The following is a 26,550-nucleotide window of genomic DNA, read 5'->3' as shown; positions in this document are numbered from 1 at the left end:
AAACTTGATCTTTGCGTATGTGAATATGAGCAAATGTGAGTATGAATTCCAGCAACAATTTATTGTAAATTCTCATTCAACCTTTTAAAATAAAGAGATGAGGGTCTCTTAAATATACTTTCCTGGAATTGATCAATGGTTGAGATCGATTTCAGTCAACGGTCAGGATTAAAGGTGAAGTTCAGTCATAAAGGGAGATTTTCGAATTAAAAGGAGTTAACAGATTTAATTTTAGTAAAATAAGGAGTTAACTGATTCAATTTGAGTAGAAATAAGAGTTAACTGATTTAACTCATTTTTTATCAATAGTGAACTGGAAATTTTCCTTTTTGAACTGAAGAGAGATTTTCTTGAGATATTTAATTTAATAAAATGAGATATGCTCTCATAATTACTTTTTTTATTTAATTAATAAGAGACACTTTTCTTCTTTAATTAAGTAACTTCATTTAATTAATTAGGAATGGCTTCTCATTTAATTAAATAACTTTATTTAATTAATTAGAAGTAAGTACTCCACTTAATTAAATAATTTCAATTAATTATTTCAATATTTTTTTCGAAACTAGTCAACACAAGTCAACTGTGGTGAAATCTGGTCAACTTTTGGTCAAACTTGATCTTTGCGTATGTGAATATGAGCAATTGTGAGTATGAATTCCAGCAACAATTCGATGCAAATTCTCATTCAACCTTTCAAAATGAAGAGATGAGGGTCTCTTAAATGGATTTTTCTGGAATTCATCAACGGTTGAGATCAATTTCAATCAACGGTCAGAATTAAAAGTGAAGTTTAGTCATAAAGGGAGATTTCCAAATTAAAGGGAGTTAACAGATTTAATTTGAGTAAAATAAGGAGTTAACTGATTCAATTTGAGTAGAAAAAGGAGTTAACCGATTTAACTCAATTTTGATCAATAATGAACTGGAAATTTTTCTTTTTGAACTGAAGAGAGATTTTGTTGAGATATTTAATTTAATAAAATAAAATATGCTCTCATAATTACTTTTTCTATTTATTTATATAATCTTTAATTAATTAGAGACACTTTTCTTATTTAATTAAATAACTTTATGTAATTAGATAGGAATGGCTTCTCATTTAATTAAATAACTTTCTTTAATTAATTAGAAGTAAGTACTCCATTTAATTAAATAATTTCGTTTCATTATTTCAAAATTCTTTTTGAAACTAGTCAACTCAAGTCAACTGTAAGTAAATCTAGTCAACTTTTGGCTAAACTTGATCTTTGCGTATGTGAATATGAGCAAATGTGAGTATGAACTCCAGCAACAATTCGATTTAAATTCTCATTGAACCTTTCACAATGAAGAGATGAGGGTCTCTTAAATAGACTTTCTTGGAATTCATCAACAGTTGAGATCAATTTGAATCAACGGTCAGGATTAATGGTGAAGTTCAGTCATAAAGGGAGATTTTTAAATTAAAGGGAGTTAACAGACTTAATTTGAGTCAAATAAGGAGTTAACTCATTCAATTTGAGTAGGAAAAAGGAGTTAACTTATTTAACTCATTTTTGATCAATAGTGAACTGGAAATTTCCCTTTTTGAACGGAAATTTTTTTTTGTTAAGATATTTAATTTAATAAAATGAGATATGCTCTCATAATTACATTTTCTATTTAATTAAATAATCTTTAATTAATTAGAGACACTTTTCTTATTTAATTAAATAACTTCATTTAATTAGTTAGGAATGACTTCTCATTTAATTAAATAACATTGTTTAACTAATTAGAAGTAAGTACTCCATTTAATTAAATAATTTCGTTTAATTATTTCAAAATTATTTTCATAACTAGTCAACTCAAGTCAACCATGGTTAAATTTAGTCAACTTTTGGAAAAACTTGATCTTTGCGTATGTGAATATGAGCAAATGTGAGTATGAATTCAAAGAACAATTCGATGCATATTCTGATTCAACCTTTCAAAATGAAGAGATGAGGGTCTCTTAAATAGACTTTCCTATAATTCATCAATGGTTGAGATCGATTTCAATCAGCAGTCAGAATTAAAGGTGAAGTTCAGTCATAAAGGAAGATTTTCAAATTAAAGGGAGTCAACAGATTTAATTAGAGTAAAATAAGGGTTTAACTGATTCAATTTGAGTAGAAAAAGGAGTTAACTGATTTAACTCATTTTTTATCAATAGTGAACTGGAAATTTCCCATTTTGAACTAAAGAGAGATTTTGTTGAGATATTTAATTTAATAAAATGAGATATGCTGTCATAATTACTATTTCTATTTAATTAAATAATCTTTAGTTAATTTGAGACACTTTTCTTATTTAATTGAATAACTTCATTTAATTAGTTAGGAATGGCTTCTCATTTAATTAAATAACTTTGTTTAATTAATTAAAAGTAAGTACTCCATTTAATTAAATAATTTCATTTAATTATTTTATATTTTTTTCGAAACTAGTCAACTCAAGTCAACTGTGGTTAAATCTGGTCAACTTTTGGTCAAACTTGATCTTTGCTGATGTGAATATGAGCAAATTTGAGAATGAATTCCAGCAACAATTCGATGCAATTTCTGATTCAACCTTTAAAAATGAAGAGATGAGGGTCTCTTAAATAGACTTTCGTGGAAATCATTAATGGTTGAGATCGATTTCAATCAACCGTCAGGATTAAAAGTGAAGTTCAGTCATAAAGGGAGATTTCCATATTAAAGAGAGTTAACAAATTTAATTTGAGTAAAATAAGGAGTTAACAGATTCAATTTGAGTAGAAAAAGGAGTTAACTAATTTAGCTCATTTTTTATCAATAGTGAACTGGAAATTTCCCTTTTTGAACTGAAGAGAGATTTTGTTGAGATATTTAATTTAATAAAATGAGATATGCTCTCACAATTACTTTTTCTATTTAATTAAATAATCATTAATTAATTAGAGACACTTTTCTTATTTAAATAAATAACTTCATTTAATTAGTTAGGATTGGCTTCTCATTTAATTAAATAACTTTGTTTAATTAATTAGAAGTAAGTACTCCATTTAATTAAATAATTTCGTTTAATTAGTTCAAAATTCTTTTCGAAACTAGTCAACTCAAGTCAACCATGGTTAAATCTGGTCAACTTTTAGTCAAACTTGATCTTTGCGTACGTGAATATGAGCAAATGTGAGTGTGAATTCCAGCAACAATTCGATGCAAATTCTCATTCAACCTTTCAAAATGAAGAGATGAGGTTCTTTTAAATAGATTTTCTTGAAATTTGTCAACGGTTGAGATCGATTTCAATAAACGATGACGATTAAAGGTGAAGTTCAGTCATAAAGGGAGATTTTCAAATTAAAGCGAGTTAACAGATTTAATTTGAGTAAAATAAGGAGTTAACTGATTCAATTTGAGTAGAAAAAGTAGTTAACTAATTTAACTCATTTTTTATCAATAGTGAACTGAGAATTTCCCTTTTTGAACTGAAGAGAGATTTTGTTGAGATATTTAATTTAATATAATGGGATATGCTCTCATAATTACTTTTTCTATTTAATTAAATAATCTTTAATTAATTAGAGACACTTTTTTTATTTAATTAAATAACTTCATTTAATTAGTTAGGAATTGCTTCTCATTTAATTAAATAACTTTGTTTAATTAATTAGAAGTAAGTACTCCATTTAATTAAATAATTTCATTTAATTATTTCAAAATTCTTTTCGAAACTAGTCAACTCAAGTCAACCGTGGTTAAATCTGGTCAACTTTCGGTCGAACTTGATCTTTGCGTATGTGAATATGAGCAAATGTGAGTGTGAATTCCAGCAACAAGTCGATGCAAATTCTCTTTCAACCTTTCAAAATGAAGAGACGAGGGTCTCTTAAATCGACTTTCCTATAATTCATCAACGGTTGAGATCGATTTCAATCAACGGTCAGGATTAAAGGTGAAGTTCAGTCATAAAGGGAGATTTCCAAATTAAAGGGAGTGATAAGATTTAATTTGAGTAAATTAGCGAGTTAACTGATTCAATTTGAGTAGAAAAAGGTGTTAACTGATTTAACTCATTTTTGATCAATAGTTAACTGAAAATTTCCCTTTTTGAACTGAAGAGAGATTTTGTTGAGATATGTGCTCATAATTACTTTTTCTAGTTTTACCATCGCTTCTTCATGAGGCCATCCCAATTTGAGAAGGAACCTTCCTCTAGTCTTGAATTACTTAAGTGTGAGTTGACCAATTCTACTATACTAGCTTCAATTTTGACAATAAGTTCTGTAGGATTGAGTTCCAAGTTTTGGAAAATACGTTGATTCCTCTCCTTCCAGATTTCCCAAATAATGATGGAAGGGGAAATGTTCCAAAGTTTACTATAGAATCCCTTGACCATATTCGTGGGCTAGCCAAAAAGCAAGTCATCCAAGGAATTCGGAAGAGGTGTAGACTAGCCTAGCATCCACCTAATCCATTCCCAACAACTTTGAGAGAAGGGACATTTAAACAAAAGATGGTCAACATTTTCAACATTACATTGGCAAAGGGTACACCTGAAGGGACCCCGAAATCCAAGCATGTATAGTCTATCCATAGTTAGGATCCTCTTTTGGATAGCTAGCCAAAGAAAAAATCCGGCTTTAGGTAGACAAGAGGGATCCCAACATAGTTGTGATGGGATGTCCACAAACTCTGGTTGTTTTGCTATGACAATAGCCCTATAACCATTACTGACAGAGTATTGTCCATCATTGGCAGTAGCCCAAATTAAGGTATCCTCTCTATTTGTTAGTTTGATATTTCTACCTTCCAATAGCTTATCAAAGCTTTCAAAAATATCATCTTCAAAACCTAACCCTTTGATCGATTTCCAAGACCATTTTGGTGAGCCTTCTGATTCTACCAGAATTTTTTAATATTTAACTGTATTGCCCTAGAGAGTTTTTAATTTATTTTGGAGGGTCGAGTTATTGAGTTGGATAGGAAGAGGTGGTTAACCATCCTAGGAGTCCTCCCAGAATAGGGCTTCATCACCCAAACCTACATCCCATGTTAGAAATTTATGAACTAGACTATGGCATCTTAACATAAAATTTCAGCATTCAGACCCTTTGGGAGGAGAGACAATTCTAAAAATTGAAAGCAAATCCTTTGGGATGAGATATTTATTGTAAAGTATCTTAGCCCATTTTCGATTATATTCTTTGTAGAGATGCCAAATAAGTTTTGCACCCAAAGCTTTATTTTGCCATTGAAGGTTTTTGACCCCTAGACCCCCAAGTTCTTTGGGTTTACAAATATGCTCCCACTTGATGAGAGCCCATTTATTGTCTCCATCCCTATCGTTCCAAAGAAATTTCCTCATCTTGGACTCAAATTTCTGAAGATTCTGCTTAGAAAGAGGGAGACAAGAAAGCGGGTAAGTAGGAATGGCTGACAGTACTACCCTAATCTTGGTGCATTTCCCTACCTTAGTTAGCCATTTATCTTTCCATGTATCTAGCTTGGAATCTAGTTATACTAAGGTATCATCCCACACTTTACTCGATTTAGCACCTTTCTCTAAAGCAATACCAAGATATTTGCAGGGGAAGGTTCCTTTCTTATAACCCATGATCTGGCAAATTTGCTGCTCTATTTCTTTCTTTGTGTTTATAAAGAAAATTTTAGATTTGTGATCATTAACTTTCTGACTTGAGGCTTCCATATACAGGTTAATAATTCTTTTGAGTGATCAAGCTTTGACAGTCTTACTTTCCCCAGGTAATATATAGTATCATCAGCAAACTGTTGATGGGTTATATTATATAAATTTTTGGAGACTATGATACTTGAGATCTGCTGACTTTTATATGCATCCTGAACAGCTCTTCCAAAGGCTTCCACCATAATAATAAATAGTGAAGGGGATAGGGGGTCCCCTTGTCTAATTCCTCTAGATATATCGACAAAACCTTCTGGTGTTCTGTTAATGAGAACTAAAATTTTAGGAGTAGAAATAAATTTAAAAATTAGGTTAATCCACTGATGTGAGAACTGAAATGCCTCTAATGTTTTACATAAGAACCTCCAATCCAACATATCATATGCTTTCTAGATATCTAGTTTCATAAGCATATAGGCTTGTTTGTTTATTCATGCAGAGTGAATCGTTTCTTGAATGGTGATGATGCCATCTAGAATGGATCTACCTGACATAAAACTAGTTTGTTCCTTCGAGATAATCTTAGGGAGGATCTTTTTGAGTCTATTTTCTATAATCTTAGAAAAGATTTTATAGACAGTATTGCATAAAGCTATTGGTCTATAATCTCCTGGGGAATCTGGATCAGACTTCTTAGGGATCAATGCAATGAAGGAGTAGTTAATTTTAGCCAGGAGAGAGCCTCTATTTATGGAAGCTTCGATAGCTTTGCAAAGGTCAACACCTATGATATCCCAACATTTTTGGAAAAAGAATGCCTGGAATCCATCAGGACCTAGAGATTTATTTGGATTTATGTTGAAAACCACATTCTTGACGTCTTTTAAGGTGATAGGTTTGTTCAGATGAATGTTATCCTGCTGATCAACAACTTTAGGAATGACTTTCAGAAGGCTAGTTTGCGCTCTATAGTTTGAGCCATTCTGGTTATTAAGTAAGTTTTTGAAGTGATTAACTAAGATGTCTGCAATTTCTCCTAGCTTTTCAGTTGAAATTCCTTGCTTATTTTTGACACTCGTGATTATGTTCTTTTCTCCGTTGTAAATGGTTGAGTTATGAAAGAATTTAGTATTGCAGTCACCTTTTGCCAGCCATCTTTCTCTCGATTTTTTTTTCCAGAATATCTCTTCTTTGGTTAGAATATTTTCTTGTTTGGCTAACAATTCTTTTTCCAGGAGATAACTCTTATTATCCATACCTTTTCTAATCACTTCCGAGTTAAGTTCTTTAAGTTGGTTTTCTATATCCAATTTTACTTTGAAAATGTTGTTAAACTATTCTTTATTCCATCTTAGGATATGTTCCTTAAGCATTTTTAATTTGTTAACGAAGATGAACATTTTAGACCCTATGAAGCTCTCTTGGTCCCACCAAGATTTTATGTTATTGAGAGAATTAGGATCTAGGAACCACATCTTCTCACATTTGAATGGGTTTTTGACCGATTTAAGGGGCTCTATGAATTCAAATCTAATCGGAAAATGATCTGATCCTGCAGTAGGTAGAATAGTAGAATGAAAATTAAGGTTGTAGGAATCAAGATCCCCTTTAAGCAAAAATCTATCGAGTTTCTCTGCTATGTAAGCAAAGTATTTTCTTCTATTGTTCCATGTATATATGCCATTATTGGTAGGAGTGTCAAATAGATTATGATCGATACACCATTCTTTAAATGATTTAGAAGCTTGCGATAGCATCTAAATACCACCTACCTTTTCATTGAGGTTAAGGATGGTATTAAAGTCTCCTCCTAATAAAAACAATTCATTATTATGACTATGCAAGAGTTGAGCAATTTCTTCCCATACTAGTTTTTTATCAATATTACTAACCGGACCATACACATTAATGATAATGAAATTAAGTTTTGATTTTAAGCTTTGTACTTTACTGCTGATTCAATTATTGGAGCTATTAAGGATGCCCAAACTAACCTTCCTAGGATCCCAGAGGATTCCCAGTCCCCCTGATGCCCCTAAAGATTCTTGAAACTTAGACCACTAGACTCCAATCATCCTGCTAAACTTATCTATTTCTACAGACTTTAATTTAGATTCTTGAATAAGAACAATATCCAAGTTAAAACTTTTTAGGTTATGTTTTAATAACCTTTTTTTGCTAGGGGCGTTGAGACCCCTAGCATTCCAAGTAGTAATCTTCATACCTGACCGGGAAGGTGCTTCCCCTTCCCATTGTGGAAAAGCTGATCAATCTTTTGTTGTTCTTTGCTCAGGCCTTCTGCTTCTCAAAGTAATTTAAGAGATTTCCTACCTCTTTTACCCTTTATTCTGCCACAATTTGGTGATTTAGGTCCTTCTTGGAACATATAAATACCTAGCTAATCCAGGTTTACTTCCGCTATCTGTATTGTATCCTTTTTTCCTGTTATGGACTGATCCTGCCCTTTTGGTTCGACTTCTGATAGAATCTGTTTAGCTAGACTCTTGTGACTGATGAATTCTGTTGCCAAGTCTTCCATTTGAATATCTATTATATCTCTTCTGAGATCTGCATAAGTTTAATCCTCACTCCCTAACTGTAAAATTTGTTGAATAAGCTCTTCCTTCTACTTTGTTGTAGTATTGTCACAATCTTTAGGGCTGAAAGCTAGGACTAATTCATCAGTGAGCTGATTAATCTTCTCCCCTTCTTCCTCTGACATATGTAGTGAAATGTTATATGTATCTAAGAAATTTTCCTTGTTCAAGAATTCTTGAAATCCTTTGATTATTAATCCAGCATCTTTGTCACTGTCTTTATCTTGATCCTGAAGTCTGTTGTTAGGAGTGAATGGAGAGCTGCAGGTAGCTACTGGAGTTTGCCAAAACTTATTTTTTTTCTTTGGGCTTCTCTGGCATGCTATCCACAATCCTAGGCTGATTAGGTTTTGGTGAGCTTACATCCTTTTGAGTTTCTTGAATACTGCTATCCCTGCACGAAGTGAATAGCATGCAGTTTTCCATCTCTTCTACTTGATTTTCTTGGAAATCTTCTGGATCATCTATTTTTTGAGGATCATGGATCTTTCCCTGTTGACAATCATTGCTTTCTGTGACTATAGGTCTCTTATAATCCTTGTGTTGTTTACCAGTTGGTTCTTCCATTTTGTTTGTTGCAATTCCTTTTGATGCTTGAAAACTGTTTCTTTAAACTGTCAGATCCACTTTTATTAGTCTTGTGTTTCTTTCTTCGAGCTCCTGTTTCTTTAAATTTCTTGTCATTTTTAGGGGAAGCACCCTTCTTCATTACCCTTATATCCTTTGTTGAATCCTCTTTTGAGGCTATTGGTGAGCTTACTGTCTTATTTGAGATTATACTTTTCAATGAATTCCTCTGCCCTGTCTGAGGAGCTTGAATGATCTATAAGTCTGGATGTTTGATTTGTTTTTCTTGCTTTTTGTTTCTGCCGACAATCTTAGAACTTAGCTTTGGAAAATTGTTCCTGAAGTTCATGTTGAGGGGAAGGACCTCAGCGTTGTTACTATGTTTACTATCAGATTTCAAAATATCAATGATTTTCCCTTTATAAGCTTAAAAGCTTATAACATAGGAGGCTTTCTTGGTAATAATTTTCTTTTGAAACTCTGAAGGGTGATTGATATACAGATTAATGAGAATTTTTAAACTGTTGCAACTAAAAAAGGAGGCGTCAATGGCAATAACTTTACCTATTGTAGAGCCTATCTCAATAATAATGTCAACATCACATAGCTCCGGAGGGAGAGATACCATGGAGAACCATAACGGAATCATGCAATCCACCCTATCTATATGGAAATTTGGAAGCCATTCTACAAATTTTACACATAAATCTTTAAAGAAACATTCAGAGACAGCAATAAATTCTTTTTTAATCGATTCTTCTTCACATTTTAAAAACAAAGTGTTTTCATCATGGTGGAAAATACTTACCTGTTCCTGGCAGTTACCCAATAGCTAATCCATTAGGGGATGGATATCTTTGGGAGGACTAGTCCAAATTGCAAAGATCCCTTTCAATTGACATTCAGACCAAGAATTATCGATATCTTCGATGGTGATGTGAATAGGTTTATCAAGGGGGTTTGATCGCAGCGTTTCGGGAGAGTACTTGCGAATGGATGATTGGGGATTCTGGGTATGCCGTTTGTGAGGAGGTATATAAGATGAAGGGGAGGCTAGTTTCATATCAAATTCATCAAATGAAAGGCTAGAATAAGATACAACGTTCCTTTGTACAATTTTGAATACGGATGGGTTTGGATAAGAATACTTCGTCATATTAAAAATACTGATCTGTTTATCAAGCTTATCTACCGTAAAAATAGGCAATTGTGGGCGACTTCCATGTTGATCTTTGCAATCAGAGGTGGCTTCCGTATTGGTTTTGGCTACTGGAAGCCCTTCTTCCTAACTCAAGTTAATTGCTACCACTGTAGATTTGTCCAGTGCCCTAAATCTGTTGGCCATAGGGACCTCGAACCTTGCATCTATAGTTCCAAATTTTCTGTAATAAGTCTTCCTTTGGTTCGCTAGAGAGCATCCTTGCCTAGTTATTTCGATCACGTGAGAGTTCCTAGGGTGTCTCCTTCTGTCCCTCTGTCCTCAATTTGGGCCTGAATGAAGGATTGGCATATTCGCAGAGCAGAATAATTTGCTTATATTACCATGAGACACATTCGATTTAACTAATTTTGATCAATAGTGAACTGGAAATTTCCCTTTTTGAACTGAAGAGAGATTTTGTTGATATATTTAATTTAATAAAATGAGATATGCTCTCATAATTACTTTTTTTATTTAATTAAATAATTTTTAATTAATTAGAAACACTTTTCTTATTTACTTAAATAACTTCATTTAATTAATTAGGAATGGCTTCTCATTTAATTAAATAACTTTGTTTAATTAATTAGAAGTAAGTACTCCATTTAATTAAATAATTTCAAAATTCTTTTGGAAACTAGTCAACTAAAGTCAACCGTGGTTAAATCTGGTCAACTTTTGGTCAAACATGATCTTTGAGTATGTGAATATGAGCAAATGTGAGTATGAATTCTAGCAACAATTCGATGCAAATTCTCATTCAACCTTTCAAAATGAAGAGATGAGGGTCTCTTAAATAGACTTTTCTGGAATTCATCAATGATTGAGATCGATTTCAATCAACGGTCAGGATTAAAAGTGAAGTTCAGTCATAAAGGGAGATTTTCAAATTAAAGGGAGTTAATAGATTTAATTTGAGTAAAATAAAGAGTTAACTGATTCAATTTGAGTAGAAAAAGGAGTTAACTAATTTAACTCATTTTTGATCAATAGTGAACAGGAAATTTTTGTTATTGGACTGAAGAGAGATTTTGTTGAGATATTTAATTTAATAAAATGAGATATGCTATCATAATTACTTTTTTTATTTAATTAAATAATCTTTCATTAATTAGAGACACTTTTATTATTTAATTAAATAAATTCATTTAATTAATTCGGAATGGCTTCACATTTAATTAAATAACTTTGTTTAATTAATGATACGCAAGTACTCCATTTAATTAAATAATTTCGTTTAATTATTTCAAAATTCTTTTCAAAACTAGTCAACTCAAGTCAACCGTGGTTAAATCTGGTCAACTTTTGGTCAAACTTGATCTTTGCATATGTGAATATGAGCAAATGTGAGCATGAATTCCAACAATAATTCGATGCAAATTCTCATTCAACCTTTCAAAATGAAAAGATGAGGGTCTCTTAAACAGACTTTCTTGGAATTCATCAATGATTGAGATCGATTTCAATCAACATTCAGGATTAAACGTGAAGTTCAGTCGTAAACAGAGATTTCCAAATTAAAGGGAGTTAACATATTTAATTTGAGTAAAATAAGGAGTTAACTAATTCAATTTGAGTAGAAAAAGGAGTTAACTGATTTAACTAATTTTTTATCAATAGTGAACAGGAAATTTCCCTTTTTGAACTGAAGAGAGATTTTGTACAGATATTTAATTTAATAAAATGAGATATGCTATCATAATTAATTTTTCTATTTAATTAAATAATCTTTAATTAATTAGAGACACTTTTCTTATTTAATTAAATTACTTCATTTAATTAATTAGGAATGGCTTCTCATTTAATTAAATAACTTTGTTTAATTAATTAGAATTAAGTACTCCATTTAATTAAATAATTTCATTTAATTATTTCAAAATTCTTTTCAAAACTAGTCAACTCAAGTCAACCGTGGTTAAATCTGGTCATCTTTTGGTCAAACTTGATCTTTGCATATGTGAATATGACAAAATGTGAGTATGAATTCCAGCAACAATTCAATGCAAATTCTCATTCAACCTTTCAAAATGAACAGATGAGGGTCTCTTAAATAGACTTTCCTGGAATTCATTAATGGTTGAGATCAATTTCAATCAACGGTCAGGATTAAATGTGAAGTTCAGTCATAAAGGGAGATTTCAAAATTAAAGGGAGTTAACAGATTTAATTAAATTAAAATAAGGAGTTAACTGATTCAATTTGAGTAGAAAAAGTAGTTAACTGATTTAACTCATTTTTGATCAATAGTGAACTGGAAATTTCCCTTTTTGAACTGGAGAGAGATTTTGTTGAGATATTTAATTTAATAAAATGAGATATGCTCTTATAATTACTTTTTTTATTTAATTAAATAACTTCATTTAGTTAATTAAGAATGGCTTCTCATTTAATTAAATAACTTTGTTTATTTAGTTAGAAGTAAGTACTCCATTTAATTAAATAATTTTGTTTAATTATTTTAAAATTCTTTTCGAAACTAGTCAACTCAAGTCAACTGTGGTTCAATTTGGTCAACTTTTGGTCAAACTTGATCTTTGCGTATGTGAAAATGAGCAAATGTGAGTATGAATTTCAGCAACAATTCGATGCAAATTCTCATCCAACCTTTCAAAATGAAGAGATGAGGGTCTCTTAAATAGACTTTCCTGGAATTCATCAACGGTTGAGATCGATTTCAATCAACAGTCAGGATTAAAGATGAAGTTTAGTCATAAAGGGAGATTTCCAACTTAAAGGGAGTTAACAGATTTGATTTGAGTAAAATAAGGAGTTAACTGATTCAATTTGAGTAGAAAAAGGAGTTAATTGATTTAACTCATTTTTTATCAATAGTGAAATGGAAATTTCCCTTTTTGAACTTAAGAAAGAATTTGTTGAGATATTTAATTTAATAAAATGAGATATGCTCTCATAATTACTTTTTCTATTTAATTAAATAATCTTTAATTAATTAGAGACACTTTTCTTATTTAATTAAATAACTTCATTTAATTAATTAGGAATGGCTTCTCATTTAATTAAATAACTTTGTTTAATTTCTTAGAACTAAGTACTCCATTTAATTAAATAATTTCGTTTAATTATATAAAAATTCTTTTCGAAACTAGTCAACTCAAGTCAACTATGGTTAAATCTGGTGAACTTTTGGTCAAACTTGATCTTTGCGTATGTGAATATGAACAAATGTGAGTATGAATTCCAGTAACAATTCGATGCAAATTCTTATCCAACATTTCAAAATGAAGAGACGAGGGTCTCTTAAATAAACTTTCCTAGAATTCATCAACAGTTGAGTTCGATTTCAATGAACGATCAGGATTAAAGGCGAAGTTCAGTCATAAAGGGAGATTTTCAAATTAAAGGGAGTTAACAGATTTAATTTTAGTAAAATAAGGAGTTAACTGATTCAATTTGAGTAGAAAAAGAAGTTAACTAATTTAACTCATTTTGATCAATAGTGAACTGGAAATTTCTCTTTTTGAACTGAAGAGATATTTTGTTGAGATATTTAATTTAATAAAATGAGATATGCTCTCATAATTAATTTTCCCATTTAATTAAATAATCTTTAATTAATTAGAGACACTTTTCTTATTTAATTAAATAACTTCATTTAATTATTTAGGAATGGCTTCTGATTTAATTAAATAACTTTATTTAATCAATTAGAAGTAAGTACTCCATTTAATTAAATAATTTCGTTTAATTATTTCAAAATTCTTTTCGAAACTAGTCAACTCAAGTCAACCATGGTTAAATTTGGTCAACTTTTTGTCAAACTTGATCTTTGGGTATGTGAATATGAACAAATGTGAGTATGAATTCCAGCAACAATTCGATGCAAATTCTCATTCAACTTTTCAAAATGAAGAGATGAGGGTCTCTTAAATAGACTTTCTTGGAATTCATCAATGGTTGAGATCGATTTCAATCAACGGTCAGGATTAAAGGTGGAGTTCAGTCATAAAAGGAGATTTTCAAATTAAAGGGAGTTAACAGAATTGATTTGAGTAAAATAAGGAGTTAACTGATAAAATTTGAGTAGAAAAAGGAGTTAACTCATTTAACTAATTTTTGATCAATACTGAACTGGAAATTTCCCTTTTTGATCTGCAGAGAGATTCTGTTGAGATATTTAATTTATTAAAATGAGATATGCTCTCATAATTACTTTTTCTATTTAATTCAATAATCTTTAATTAATTAGAGACACTTTTCTTATTTAATTAAATGACTTCTTATTTAATTAAATAACTTTGTTTAATTAATTAGAAGTAAGTACTCCATTTAATTAAATAATTTCATTTAATTATTTAAAAAAAAATTCAAAACTAGTCAACTCAAGTCAACCATGGTTAAATATGGTCAACTTTTGGTCAAACTTGATCTTTGTGTATGTCAATATGAGCAAATGTGAGTATGAATTCCAGCAACAATTCGATGCAAATTCTCATTCAACCTTTCAAAATGAAGAGATGAGGGTCTCTTAAATAGACTTTTCTGGAATTCATCAGTGGTTGAGATCCATTTCAATCAACGGTCAGGATTAAAGGTGAAGTTCAGTCATAAAGGGAGATTTTTAAATTAAAGGGAGCTAACAGATTTAATTTGAGTAAAATAAGGAGTTAACTGATTCAATTTGAGTAGGAAAAGAAGTTAACTGATTTAACTCATTTTTGATCAATAGTGAACTAGAAATTTCTCTTTTTGAACTGAAGAGACATTTTGTTGAGAAATTTAATTTAATAAAATGAGATATGCTCTCATAATTACTTTTTTATTTGTAATTGAATAATCTTTAATTAATTAGAGACACTTTTCTTATTTAGTTAAATAACTTTATTTAATTAATTAGGAATGGCTTCTCATTTAATTAAATAACCTTGTTTAATTAATTAGAAGTAATTACTCCATTTAATTAAATAATATTGTTTAATTATTTCAAAATTCTTTTTGAAACTAGTCAACTCAAGTCAACCGTTGTTAAATCTTATCAACTTTTGGTCAAACTTGATCTTTGCGTATGTGAATATGAGCAAATGTGAGTATGAATTCCAGTAACAATTCAATGCAAATTTTCATTCATCCTTTCAAAATAAAGAGATGAGGGTCTCTTAAATAGACTTTCCTAGAATTCATCAACGATTGAGATCGATTTCAATCAATGATCAGGATTAAAGGTGAAGTTCATTCATAAAAGCAAATTTCCAAATTAAAGGGAGTTAATAGATTTAATTTGTGTAAAATAAGGAGTTAACTGATTCAATTTGAGTAGAAAAAATAGTTAATTGATTTAACTCATTTTTGATCAATAGTGAACTGGAAATTTCTCTTTTTGAATTGAAGAGAGATTTCATTGAGATATTTAATTTAATAAAATGAGATATGCTCTCATAATTACTTTTTCCATTTAATTAAATAATCTTTAATTAATTAGAGACAATTTTCTTATTTAATTAAATAACTATATTTAATTAATTAGGAATGGCTTCTGATTTAATTAAATAACTTTGTTTAATTTACTAGAAGAAAGTACTCCATTTAATTAAATAATTTCGTTTATTTATTTCAAATTTTTTTTCAAAACTAGTCAACTCAAGTAAACTGTTGTTAAATCTGGTCAACTTTTGGTCAAATTTGATCTTTGCATATGTGAATATAAGCAAATGTGAGTGTGAATTCAAGAAATAATTCGATGTAAATTCTCATTCAACCTTTCAAAATGAAGAGATGAGGGTCTCTTAAATAGACTTTCCAGAAATTCTTTATCGGTTGAGATCGATTTCAATCAACAGTCAGGATTAAAGGTGAAGTTCAGTCATAAAGGGAGATTTTCAAATTAAAGGGAGTTAACAGATTTAATTTGAGTAAAATAAATAGTTAACTGATTCAATTTGAGTAGAAAAAGGAGTGAACTGATTTAACTCATTTTTGATAAATAGTGAACTGAAATTTTCCCTTTTTGAATTGAAGAGAGATTTTGTTCAGATATTTAATTTAATAAAATGAGATATGCTCTCATAATTAAATTTTCTATTTAATCAAATAATCATTAACTAATTAGAGATAGTTTTCATATTTAATTAAATAACTTCATTGAATTAATTAGGAATGGCTTCTCATTTAATTAAATAACTTTGTTTAATTAATTACAAGTAAGTACTTCATTTAATTAAATAATTTCGTTTAATTATTTCAAAATTCTTTTTGAAACTAGTCAACTCAAGTCAACTGTGGTTAATTCTAGTCAACTTTTGGTCAAACTTTATCTTTGCTTATGTGAATATGAGCAAATGTGAGTATGAATTCCAGCAACAATTCGATGCAAATTCTCATTCAACCTTTCAAAATGAAGAGATGAGGGTCTCTTAAATAGACTTTCCTGGAATTCATCAATAGTTGAGATCGTTTTCAATCAACAGTCAAGATTAAAGGTGAATTTTAGTCATGAAGAGAGATTTCCAAATTAAAGAAAGTTAACAGATTTAATTTGAGTAAAATAAGGAGTTAACTGATTCAATTTGAGTAGAAAAAGGAGTTAATTGATTTAACTCTTTTTTGGTCAATAGTGGACTGGAAATTTCTCTTTTTGAACTGAAGAGAGATTTTGTTGAGATATTTAATTTAATAAAATGAGATATGCTCTAATAACTAATTTTTATATTTAATTAAATAACTTCATTTAATTAATTAGGAATGGCTTCTGATTTAATTAAATAACTTTGTTTAATTAATTAGAAGTAAGTACTCCATTTAATTAAATAATTTTTTTTTATTATTTCAAAATTCTTTTCTAGTCAACACAAGTCAATCGTTGTTAAATCTGGTCAACTTTTGGTTAAACTTGATATTTGCGTATGTGAATATGAGCAAATGTAAGTATGAATTCTAGCAACAATTTGATGCAAATTCTCATTCAACCTTTCAAAATGAAGAGATGAGGGTCTCTTAAATAGACTTTCCTGGAATTCATCAACGATTGAGACCGATTTCAATCAATGGTCAGGATTAAAGGTAAAGTTCAGTCATAAATGCAGATTTCTAAATGAAAGGGAGTTAACAGATTTAATTTGAGTAAAATAAGGAGTTAACTGATTCAATTTGAGTAGAAAAAATAGTTAATTGATTTTACTCATTTTTTATCAATAGTGAACTGAAAATTTCTCTTTTAGAATTGAAGAGAGATTTCGTTGAGATATTTAATTTAATAAAATGAGATATGCTCTCATAATTACTTTTTCCATTTAATTAAATAATCTTTAATTAATTAGAGACAATTTTCTTATTTAATTAAATAACTATATTTAATTAATTAGGAATGGCTTCTGATTTAATTAAATAACTTTGTTTAATTTACTATAAGAAAGTACTCCATTTAATTAAATAATTTTGTTGATTTATTTCAAAATTCTTTTCTAAACTAGTCAACTCAAGTCAACCATGGTTAAATCTGGTCAACTTTTGCTCAAACTTGATCTTTGCATATGTGAATATGAGCAAATGTGAGTGTGAATTCCAGCAACAATTCGATGCAAATTCTCATTCAACCTTTCAAAATGAAGAGATGAGGGTCTCTTAAATAGACTTTCCAGAAATTTGTCATTGGTTGAAATCGATTTCAATCAACAGTCAGGATTAAAGGTGAAGTTCAGTCATAAAGGGAGATTTTCAAATTAAAGGGAGTTAACAGATTTAATTTGAGTAAAATAAATAGATAACTGATTCAATTTGAGTAGAAAAAGGAGTTAACTAATTTAACTCATTTTTGATAAATAGTGAACTGAAAATTTCCCTTTTTGAATTGAAGAGAGATTTTGTTGAGATATTTAATTTAATAAAATGAGATATGCTCTCATTATTAATTTTTCTATTTAATCAAATAATCATTAATTAATTAGAGACAATTTTCTTATTTAATTAAATAATTTCATTTAATTAATTAGGAATGGCTTCTCATTTAATTAAATAACTTTGTTTAATTAATTAGAAGTAAATACTCCATTTAATTAAATAATTTCGTTTAATTATTTCAAAATTCTTTTTCAAACTTGTCAACTCAAGTCAACTGTGGTTAATTCTAGTCAACTTTTGGTCAAACTTTATCTTTGTGTATGTGAATATGAGCAAATGTGAGTATGAATTCTAGCAACAATTCGATGGAAATTCTCATTCAAACTTTCAAAATGAAGAGATGAGGGTCTCTTAAATAGACTTTCCTGAATTCATCAATGGTTGAGATCGTTTTCAATCAACAGTCAAGATTAAAGGTGAATTTCAGTCATAAAGGGAGATTTCCAAATTAAATGAAGTTAACAGATTTAATTTGAGTAAAATAAGGAGTTAACTGATTCAATTTGAGTAGAAAAAGGAGTTAACTGATTTAACTCTTTTTTGATCAATAGTGAACTAAAAATTTCTCTTTCTGAACTGAAGAGAGATTTTGTTGAGATATTTAATTTAATAAAATGAGATATGCTCTCATAACTAATTTTTATATTTAATTAAATAACCTCATTTAATTAATTAGGAATGGCTTCTGATTTAAATAAATAACTTTGTTTAATTAATTAGAAGTAAGTACTCCATTTAATTAAATAATTTCGTTTAATTATTTCAAAATTCTTTTCTAGTCAACACAAGTCAATCGTAGTTAAATCTGGTCAACTTTTTGTCAAACTTGATCTTTGCGTATGTGAATATGAGCAAATGTGAGTATGAATTCTAGCAACAATTTGATGCAAATTCTCATTCAACCTTTCAAAATGAAGAGATGAGGGTCTCTTAAATAGACTTTCCTGTAATTCATCAATATTTGAGATCGATTTCAATCAATGGTCAGGATTAAAGGTGAAGTTGAGTCATAAAGGGAGATTTCCAAATTAAAGGGAGTTAACAGATTTAATTTGAGTAAAAAAAGGAGTTAAGTGATTCAATTTGAGTAGAAAAAGGAGTTAACTGATTTAACATATTTTCGATCAATAGTGAACTGAAAATTTCCCTTTTTGAACTTAAGAGCGATTTTGTTGCGATATTTAATTTAATAAAGTTAGATATGCTCTCATAATTAGTTTTTCCATTTAATTATTTAATGTTTAATTAATTAGAGACACTTTTCTTATTTAATTAAATAACTTCATTTAATTAATTAGGATTGGCTTCTCATTTAATTAAATAACTTTGTTTAATTAATTAGAAGTAAGTACTCCATTTAATTAAATAATTTCGTTTATATATTTCAAAATTCTTTTCTAAACTAGTCAACTCAAGTCAATCGTGGTTAAATCTGGTCAACATTTGGTTAAACTTGATCTTTGCAAATGTGAATATGAGCAAATGTGAGTATGAATTCCAGCAACAATTCGATGCAAATTCTCATTCAACCTTTCAAAATGAAGAGATGAGGGTCTCTTAAATAGACTTTCGTGGAATTCATCAATGGTTGAGATCGATTTCAATCAACGGTTAGGATTAAAGGTGAAGTTCAGTCATAAAGGGAGATTTCCAAATTAAAGGGAGTTAAAAGATTAAATTTGAGTAAAATAAGTAGTTAACTGATTCAATTATAGTAGAGAAAGGATTTAACTTATTTAACTCATTTTTTATCAATAGTGAACTGAAAATTTCTATTTTTGAACTGAAGAAAGATTTTGTTGAGATATTTAATTTAATAAAATGAGATATACTCTCTTAATTAGTTTTTCTAGTTAATTAAATAATCTTTAATTAATTAGAGACACTTTTGTTATTTAATTAAATAAGTTCATTTAACTAATTAGGAATGGCTTCTCATTTAATTAAATAACTTTGTTTAATTACTTAGAAGTAAGTACTCCATTTAATTAAATAATTTTATTTAATTATTTCAAAATACTTTTCGAAACTAGTCAACTCAAGTCAACCATGGTGAAATCTGGTCAACATTTTATCAAACTTGATCTTTGCGTATGTGAATATGAGAAAATGTGAGTATGAATTCCAACAACAATTTTATGCAAATTCTCCCTCAACCTTTCAAAATGAAGAGACAAGGGTCTCTTATATAGTCTTTCTTTGAAATCATCAATGGTTGAGATCGGTTTCAATCAACGATCAGTATTAAAGGTGAAGTTTAGTCATAAAGGGAGATTTTAAAATTAAAGAGAGTTAACAAATTTAATTTGAGTAAAATAAGGAGTTAACTGATTCAATTTGAGCAGAAAAAGGAGTTAACTGATTTAACTCATTTTGATCAATAGTGAATTGAAAATTTTTCTTCTTGAACTGAAGAGAGATTTTGTTGAGATATTTAATTTAATAAAATGAGATATGCTCTCATAATTACTTTTTCTATTTAATCAAATAATCTTTAATTAATTAGAGACACTTTTCTTATTTAATTAAATAACTTCATTTAATTAATTTTGAATGGCTTCTCATTTAATTAAATAACTTTGTTTAATTAATTAGAAGTAAGTACTCCATTTAATTAAATAATTACTTAAATCTGGTCAACTTTTGGTCAACGTTGATCTTTGCATATGTGAATATGAGCAAATGTGAGTATGAATTCTAACAACAATTCGATGCAAATTCTCATTCAACATTTCAAAATGAAGAGATCAGGGTCTCTTAAATAGGCTTTGTTGAAATTCATCAGCAGTTGAGATCGATTTCAATCAATGGTCAAGATTAAAGGTGAAGTTCAGTCATAAAGGGAGATTTCCAAATTAAAGGGAGGTAACGGATTTAATTTGAGTAAAATAAGCAGTTAACTGATTCAATTTGAGTAGAAAAAGGAGTTAACTGATTTAACTCATTTTTGATCAATAGTGAACTTGAAATTTCTCTTTCTGAACTGAAGAGAGATTTTGTTGAGATATTTAATTTAATAAAATGAGATATGCTCTCATAATTACTTTTTTGATTTAATCAAATAATCTTTAATTAATTAGAGACGCTTTTCTTATTTAATTAAATAACTTCATTTAATTAATTAGGAATGGCTTCTCATTTAATTAAATAACTTTGTTTAATTAATTAGAAGTAAGTACTCCATTTAATTAAATACTTTCGTTTAATTATTTCAAAATTATTTTTGAAACTAGTCAACTCAAGTCAACCGTGGTTAAATCTGGTCAACATTTTGTCAAACTTGATCTTTGCATATGTGAATATGAGCAAATGTGAGTATGAATTCCAACAACAATTCGATGCATATTCTCATTCAACCTTTCAAAATAAAGAGATGAGGGTCTCTTAAATAGACTTTCCTGGAATTCATCAAAGGTTGAGATCGATTTCAATCAACGGTCAGGATTAAAGGTGAAGTTCAGTCATAAAGGGAGATTTTTAAATTAAAGGGAGTTAACAGATTGAATTTGAGAAAAATAAGGAGTTAACTGATTCAATTTGAGTAGAAAATGTAGTTAACTGATTTAACTCATTTTTAATCAATAGTGAACTTGAAATTTCCCTTTTTGAACTGAAGAGAGATTTTGTTGAGATAGTTAATTTAATAAAATGAGATATGCTCTTATAATTACTTTTTCTATTTAATTAAATAATCTTTAATTAATTAGAGACACTTTTCTTATTTAATTAAATAACTTCATTTAATTAATTAGGAATGGCTTCTCATTTAATTAAATAACTTTGTTTATTTAGTTTGAAGTAAGTACTCCATTTAATTAAATAATTTTGTTTAATTATTTCAAAATTCTTTTCGAAACTAGTCAACTCAAGTCAACCAAGGTTAAATCTGCTCAACTTTTGGTCAAACTTGATCTCTGCGTATGTCAATATGAGATAATGTGAGTATGAATTCCTGCAACAATTTGATGCAAATTCTCGTTCAACCTTTCAAAATGAAGAGACGAGGGTCTCTTAAATAGAGTTTCCTGAAATTCATCAACGATTGAGATCAATTTCAATCAACGGTCAAGATTAAAGGTGAAGTTCAGTCATAAAGGGAGATTTTCAAATTAAAGGGAGTTAACAGATTTAATTTGAGTAAAATAAGGAGTTAACTGATTCAATTTGAGTAGAAAAAGGAGTTAACTGATTTAACTCATTTTTTATCTATAGTGAATTTGAAATTTCCCTTTTTGTACTGAAGAGAGATTTTGTTGAGATATTTAATTTAATAAAATGAGATATGCTCTCATAATTACTTTTTCTATTTAATTAAATAATCTTTAATTAATTAGAGACACTTTTCTTATTTAATTAAATAAATTCATTTAATTAATTAGGAATGACTTCTCATTTAATTAAATAACTTTGTTTAATTAATTAGAAGTAAGTACTCCATTTAATTAAATAATTTCGTTTAATTATTTCAAAATTCTTTTCGAAACTAGTCAACTCAAGTCAACCGTGGTTAAATTTGGTCAACTTTTGGTCAAATTTGATTTTTGCATATGTGAATATGAGCAAATGTCAGTATGAATTCTAGCAACAATTCGATGCAAATTCTCATTCAACCTTTCAAAATGAAGAGATGAGGGTCTCTGTGAGGCCTCGCCCCGACCCATCGTAGCATAGTGATGCATTACTATTTTTTTTTGATATTCACGACTCGAGATGTCAAGACATTATCTGATGCTTAGAACATATTTTATTATTTCATGTTGTGTGATGTTATTTTCATATATATTTGATGATTGTCATTTAATGTTTCATGTATATGTATGTTGATGAAATCAGTAAATGTAGGATTGAGACTTTTATTTAAGAGAGTTTAAATGATTAGGAATTAAGTAGGATAAAGAAACTCTTATTGATGTAAGTTTTAATTTATGTGAATTTTTGAATACGTATACATTTATGTACATGTGATTTTACGAGACTACTGATGTGTGCAATGAGTGTGCAGATATTTAGCCGAGAAACCCTATGGAGGAACAGAACTGTTCTCTTTGTCCTAATTTTTGGAAGCCTGGTTGTTCGTAATTCACGTATTGTATTGTGAGATATATGTATGTATCTTCTTTATTCAGTGAATGTTTATGTTCGTAATTATGTTCTTTTAGTGTCGCTTGACACTCGTAAAATGGTTATGTGCTTCAGTGGCTGTTTAGGGTTAATTGTTTAACCTTTGGACCAAGTTGGTTTAAGTTAGTGTCCATTTTTCTGTTAGGTTCTTAATCAAGGTTAGTCATCCCTTAATCCGGATTGGTGCTTATTTGCAAGTTAGAGTAGTGAGTTGGACCTATTTTATTTCTAGATTTTATTTGACTCTAAACCTCTTTCCTAAGGCTTTTAAACATGTTATTATTCTAACCAAAGGGTATGGGTATGGGTTAAGGGTCTTTTCCAACCCCTAAGCCCCTTTTTTTGACTTTTGAGGTCACTCAAAAAGTCCCTTTTTCCCTTTGAACGAAAATTGATCATGGTTATCTTGAGTTACCTCACCTCATCTCCTCTTAGGGTTTAACCATGGTGTAGGTTGAGTTAGGAGTTTCTAGATTTGTTAGTAGGTGGAGATAGTTATTGCTCCTTTTGGGTGGTTGAGTTGGAGGCTTATTTAGAGGCCTTCTTTGGACTAGTTGGTTGTTACCCAATCTCTACATTTAGAGAGGAATTCTTGAAGGTTGAAGGAAGGAAAAGGGATACTCTATTCAAACTTGTTCATTTCCATTACCTCTTTGTGAAGGTAGGAAATTCTCATCTCCCTTATTCAGTTTTTATGTTTGGTTTCATGTTCATGTTACCTTGTTGTTGTTTCACTGTTTATATGGTTGTGGGTATGTTGGGAAGATTTAAAAGCTATGTTATTTTGGTTATTTTTTTCTCATGGTTATGTTTGCAATTTTTTTTTTGAGTTTTCCTTGCATGGGTGTTTTGGTATTACTCACCCTTAGAGAGGGCAGAAGTGACCAATTTTGGGAAAGGTCTGTTTAGTTGGACTCCAACTAGTGTAGAGTCTCTTCTCAAGATGAGAAGAGGGAGAAAGGGTAGGGTGTTATGGGCCCCTACCCATCAGCACAAACCTGGTATGAGTATGGCATGTTTAAATGGAAGAACAGTAGTTCTTGGTTATTAGCCCCGATTGGGCATCTGAATTGCTGTTGTGCTTGACTTCTCCTGTTGGAAGAATCCACCTTTCCCTAGTCTTGATTCATTGTGAATCCTATTGTGTAAACAATGCATGATTATGCATGTTTGATTTTTTTTTTGTTATGCTTGGTTGTCACCTGATCAGTTATTGGTTTCCTCCATGGTTCTTGAAAAGAGATTCATAAAACATTACAAATTCCTTGATTTTGATCATGAGGAAAAATTTGATTTAATTATTGAAATTTGGGATTGAGATCCTACTGTAAATTGTATTTTAAACCTTATTGTAAATGGAAACGACACCAGGTTTTCTTACTAGTTCTTTCTCGATGGAGCCTTGAACTAGGGTGCATAATAAAAATAAAAAAAAGATTTATGAAATTATCCTTGCAATGTTTCCTTTTGAATTTAAAAATTTGGCTTATGTTTGTGAGAAAATTGTTGGTAGATAATATCTTGAATTATGAATGTTCAAGTTTTAATTATGATAATGAAGAGTTGAATTGATATAGTGAGTTTCAAATATGATGTATAAGTATTATGATGAGATCAAATCAAGAGCAAACCCTATATTACGAAATCAAAGATATTTCATTTCTTGATAAATTTCATGGTGGTTATAATGAAATTTGAATTAGAATAATATTAATAAGAATTAAGAACTCATACCATGTCCTTGAAGAATTAATATAAAACATGCATGTTTAAATAAGAGATGCTCTATCAGTTTTTTAAGCCATAAGAAATTTTAAGAATTAACTTGAGATGATATTAGCAATATGTTAGCTCTTCCAAATTTGATCCAACTTAAAAGAGAAAAAAAAAATAAACATTTCATACCATCCTTAAGAGAAAATTTCCAAAAACATCCACCTACAGGATGCTGGAAATTATATGGAGAAAGAATTTATCCTCTTGTTGAGACAGAGAATATTCCTTTTGATGTCTTTAAGAAAATAAAAATATAAAATATATTCTAATTTAAATAATATTTAAATTTGTTATGAGCAATTTTTGGATATCCTTAATATCCTATAACTACCTATAAAACTTTTTGCATTAATGTTTCCGTTTCAAATCCCCTAGTTGGGATGCAACTTTTTGATTGGAGTTGAAAGGACTTATGCTTGCAATGTTTAACAACTCAGTTGCCATCATTTATGATGACGTCACCCCCCCTGTCCCTCCTTTCTTATTCGCTGGCCATGGCTTTTGGGGTAAAGTGTTTTGAATTTTTGAAAAAAAAATTTAATGTAATTTCTTACATGGGCAGCCACCTTGGGCTGAAGTGTTACTGACACAAGGTCAGTACTGGGTAGCACGCTTTACAAGCGCTTAGGGAAGCGCAGGGGTTGAGGGAAGGTCGATTAGACAAGTGGTAGGGTGTAGGGTTAGGGTAGAGTGTAGGTAGAGTTAGGTGTTAAAGGGGTGTGGTTAGTAAGTAGGTTAGGGGATTAGTAGTTAGTGTTAATTTATTTATTTATTTGTGTTATTTGAATTAGTTCAGGTTAGCATGTAGTTATAATTTAGTGTAATTTATTAAATTGTTGTTAGTTAGTTTATTATTTTTGTTGTGTAAGTTGTTATTAGTTTAAGTTATTAATATTAGCATTATATTAAAGATGTTAGTTTAGTAATGTTAATGAAATAGGAGTTAGTGTTAATTTTATTTAAGTTTTAAAGTTTTAAGTTATATTGTTAAGTTTCATCTTTAGGATTAGTTGTGTTTAATTATGTTTGTTTAATTAGTTAAGTTGTAAATGTAAATTAAGTAAACTTTTAGTTGGTTATAACTCGTGTTATTTGTGTAAGCCATTTTTCAAAATTTAATATTTTTTTTGTAATGTTAGTTTTTATATTAATGTTACTTAGTTTTTGAATTGTAGGTTACTAATTAATCATATTTAAGAATAATATATATAAGTGTATGGGTAGAAGTGATAATTCTTTTAATTAAATTTTAAGTGCATTTAGTTTTAGTATTGAAGTTAGTTTGAATTTTTGCGAGTATTAATTGGTTTTAGATTTAAGGTTATTGTCAATTTGAAATAAGCATAAATGTAGATTATATTTGAATAAATTTTACAATTAATTTTGAAACCCGAATTCATGTACATAGTTATCTAAGAACTTTTTGCATATCAGTATAAGTTAATATAATAACATAACCTTGGTTGATGTCAACTTAATAATGTCAGTATTAGTTTAACATTGTATAGAACCCTTTTCTTTTACTTTGGTTGCCACTCATCAACTTAGAGCATTCTAATTATTTATTCATAAAAAATTGTGTGTGTGTTTTGCCCTCGTAGTCTAGGCATGACAGTCTCTTAGATAGACTTTCCCGGAATTCATCAACGGTTAAGATCGATTTCAATCAACGGTATGGATTAAAGGTGAAGTTCAGTCATAAAGGGAGATTTCCAAATTAAAGGGAGTTAAGAGATTTAATTTGAGTAAAATAAGGAGTTAACTAATTCAATTTGAGTAGAAAAAGGAGTTAACTGATTCAACTCATTTTTGGTCAATAGTGAA

This window comes from Cupressus sempervirens, chromosome 9 (genome assembly GCF_028749045.1).
Source record: "Cupressus sempervirens isolate cs-2001-9-10 chromosome 9, ASM2874904v1, whole genome shotgun sequence".
Lineage (NCBI taxonomy): Eukaryota > Viridiplantae > Streptophyta > Pinopsida > Cupressales > Cupressaceae > Cupressus > Cupressus sempervirens.
The sequence above is the reverse complement of the archived record's forward strand: the minus strand, read 5'-3'. Positions refer to the sequence as shown.